At 40.5% G+C, this 4,101-nt stretch overlaps 1 non-coding gene across 1 annotated transcript; it reads right to left on the reverse strand.

Annotated features, from left to right (window-relative positions):
* Positions 1–3,999: 3,999 nt before the first annotated feature.
* Positions 4,000–4,101, reverse strand: LOC113191687 (small nucleolar RNA U13). The gene has a single exon (XR_003301925.1). It is a non-coding gene; the product is annotated as a small nucleolar RNA U13 (small nucleolar RNA).

Consider the following 4,101-nt stretch of genomic DNA (forward strand, 5'->3'; position numbering starts at 1 on the left):
TTATGTGGGATGTATTTATATTTGTACAAGCAATTCTTGATGCACATGTAAAATTCTTGAGGCCACAATAAGTCTGTTAAGTTGTATCAAGTGCAATTTTTAAATTTACTTCTCTCTTTCTAATTAATGTCATCTAATTCGACCCCAGGTTTTTAATTTTCCTATCTTTGTATAATCCACATTATAGGTTCACTTCTAAGAAAATTAAAAGTAGTTTAGAAACTAGCAAATGCAAATGCTAATTCCAGTGTATTTTCTTCCTATTTACAGAAAACAACCAGCAACATTTGTCTGTTTGTAACCAAAATACATGCCCTCCCTGCTGGCTGCTGCATTGTGCTTTTCCTGCCATGGCAGGCATAAAATAAATTCCTTCATGGGAGTTCACATTTTTAAGAAATTGTGAAACTCTTTTGAAAAATGATTAATTTATCATTCCAACTGTCAGCAAAATACATGGGAAAATTTGTGTAGCTATAAGAATTTGCTTAAAACACAGAAACATCCCTACCCAACTCTTTTCTTAGGGTCCACTGGTGATAGTAATTGTAATTTGCTGAAATATTTTTGCTAAAATGAGAAAAGAAAGAAAAGGAAGAAACTCTTATGAAAACATTTGGTAGTAGTCAATGCTTTTGAATGTCACTTTGGTGCTACCATCATAGACATGTATTGTTACAACTGCTAGGTGTATAGATGATGGATAGATGATGATAGCTTAAGTTTTCTATATCCTAGATATTTTTCTAAGTGCTTTGAATATATTGAATCATTTTATCCTCACACTTCAATTAGCATAGCATTTGAGGAATCATAGAAAATGGAAGTAACTTCTCAAAGGACACATGGTAAATAAGTAGCAGAATTATGCTCAAGAGTAATACTCTCCAGTTCAAATACAAGCCACATACATGGTTTTAAACTCTTTAATGGTCACATTAAAAAGAGAGAGAGAGAGAGATAGCTGGGCCTGGTGGCGCATGCCTGTAATCCCAGCGGCTCAGAAGGCTTGAGGGAAAGGATTGCAAGTTCAAAGCCAGTCTCAGCAAGTGAGGTGCTAAGCAACTCAGTGGGACTCTGTCTCTAAATAAAATACAAAATAGGGCTGAGATGTAGCTCAGGAGCTGAGTGCCCCTGCCCCTGAGTTCAATCCCCAGTATCAAAAAAAAAAAAAAAAAAAAGAGGGAAAATAGATAGATCAAATTAATTTCTATTCATTTTATTTAATGTAATGCATCCAAACACTATTATTTTATCAAGTAATTAATTTCAAAAGGTCCTTTATATTCATTTATGCATGCTCTGTTTTCACATTTCAGTGTGTTTTCACATTTATAGAACACTTCATTTTGCACTGGCCAGTCATGTCTCAGGAGCTCAATTTGCTGGCATGGCCAGGAGCTACAAATTATATGATGCAGCTTTGGGGTCTGGGCTTGATGTTCTATTTTCCTTTGCTTTGTTTGGTTTTGGTTTTTTTTTTAATTTTTTTTAAAGAGAGAGTGAGGAGAGAGAGAGAGAGAGAGAGAGAGAGAGAGATTTTTTAATATTTTATTTTTTAGTTATCGGCGGACACAACATCTTTGTTTGTATGTGGTGCTGAGGATCGAACCCAGGCCGCCGCGCGCATGCCAGACGGGCGCGATACCGCTTGAGCCACATCCCTAGCCCTGCTTGGTTTTGGTTTTGATGCCTGATAGTAATCAATCTCAAGCTTGAGATGGTGAGTCTTGCTCATCAGATTGGCAGATTAAGATTACATAAATATACATCAAGTCTACATAATAACACAAGTATTTTATGCTTACACTGATTTCAGAAGTTGGTCAGAAGCACAAGCTGAGAATTAAATATTGCCTATCTTTGACCAGACCTGGAAGCTGGCTCATGTGGAGGAGCCCAGCCTCACACTAGCTACTTGCATTGCACTATGAGCTCCATTCCACTCTGAGCTGGGCTCCCTTTCTCCTTCCCCCACTACAACCCAATTTCTTCCACGTGGGTGTGAAGTTTCCCCTTCTCCAGATTATACTTCCACTAACCCATCTGTGTTAACTTTCCATTGCTGTGATAACATAACCTGAGATAAACAACTTAAAAGGACTGTTGGGGTTTAATACCAGTGAATACCTAGGAAGGCTTTATATTCCTGGCAGTGAGGTAAGAAAAAATTTCAAAGAATGTGTTATCATAGGTAAGGAAGAAGGAACCTGGCCACTTGCCTCATCTCCAATATTGAGGTGAAGATCAAAGCAGGACCACCTTGGTTGTGAGGTAAAGAAATGCATACTCATAAAACATCTGAAGAAATCCATCTGCACCGTATGCACTCAACCTGTCTGTGTAAATTTCCCCTGCTTGTAGATACAGCCTGGCCCTCCATATGGTCCTGACCGAGGAAAGAAGGCCCAAGCCCTCTCCATTGAATCCTCCAGGTTCTTTTTTTCTGAGATGGGTAAAAAAATACACTCAGGCTTTTGCAGCCCTGGGTTTGAACAAGGAGGAACAATTAGTTTGGGCTCACATTTCAGAAGCTTAAGTCTTTGTCTGTCGGCCCTGTTGCCCCCACGGAATAGCAGAACATCATAGCAGGTAACACACACCACAAGAAAACCCTTCACCTCATGGAGGCCAGGGAACAAAGAGAGAGACAGGAGCAACTGGGGAACCAGCATCCTCTTGGAGGGCATGCTCCCAATGGTTTCACATTCTCCAACTGGGCCCCATTTCTTCAAGGTTCCACCAGCACCATTAGCTCCACAGGCTGGTGAACAAGCCTTTTAGCATATGGGCTGCTGGGGGACATTTAAGGTCCAACCTATAGCAACTTCTTTGTGTGAGTTCCCAAAACAAAGACCTTCTGTAACTTCAAGTGGCTCATGCAGGCTCCCTAATACCTCTGAAAACTCTCCTGGTATGCAGTCTTGCATCCACTGTGGTCAGGTATTCTTTGGCCAAAGAGAGATGATTACTTAGAACACAGGAACTGTGTATGTAGACAGGACCGATCCCAGGGGAAAAGCCGTACTCAGCTCCTTTTGTTGAGGTGTCCTGAATACTCTCTAGAGTCATCAAAGGTTAGCTAACTGGGTGTACACTCTTTCCCTCTCTCATATATTCATAAAAGGGGAACTAGGTTTAAGGGAGCATTTAAACTGTCCTTAAAGATAAAACGGTTCATAAAGAGTAGCCTCTGGGGGAAGTGGAAAAAAAGAGGAACACAGCCTCCTCCTTGCCCCTTACCAAGAGTTTCTAGAGAGGGAGGTTATGGGAGGTTATGGGCCAATGGCATGTAAAGCAGTCTCGGTTCTCTATAAAGACAAGCTGGGAAACACCCTCTCCTACCTAATCTTGTGATAGCCTAAGTCACCCAGGAACAAATTTTACCCCAGCGAAAAGCATGGTGCCACCAGGCACTGCCACTTAATGCCTTACCAATAGTTTTGGTACTAGGACACCCCCCTCCCTTTAACACCCAGAAACCACCTCTGGACTGTGCATTTCCAGATTCCATATCAAGCTCACCGGCTGCCTTCTTCATTTAAAGGAGTGGCAACAGGTAGGGAGAATGTAACTCCAGTTGCTAACATGACAGATATCTATAGCAACTTTCAGATGTCACTTCATGCCTCCAACCACCCCTGTATATGTGCAAAGTCCAAAGTCACTGCAGATACCCAATCTTCAATGCAAATCCATGAAATGTTTTATTCCTTGAACCTCTTAAGAATACAGCATAGTAGAAAGAACATTAAGAATGAGAGTGGAAAGAACATTAAGGATTCTGATCCTAGCTTAACCTTTAGGTGACTCTGGAAAATTACCTATTTCCTGACTTTCTTCATCATAAAGCTGGCAAAGTTTTGCTTGTTCTACCTACTTGACAGCATTTTGTGATAGTCACATGGATAGCACAGACCACATTTCTTTGCAAAATGTCAAATGCTGTATTAATATGTTATTATTGGACCAATTGCTATTTATTATTCATTTTTTTCATGTCAGATGGGTAATGTGCCGATGTCATAACAAGGTTTAGAGGGAGGCACATCTCACACAAGAGTGTGAACACCCAATCATCACTCTTATGAACCGAAGGAT

This window comes from Urocitellus parryii, chromosome 9 (genome assembly GCF_045843805.1).
Source record: "Urocitellus parryii isolate mUroPar1 chromosome 9, mUroPar1.hap1, whole genome shotgun sequence".
NCBI classification, from domain to species: domain Eukaryota; kingdom Metazoa; phylum Chordata; class Mammalia; order Rodentia; family Sciuridae; genus Urocitellus; species Urocitellus parryii.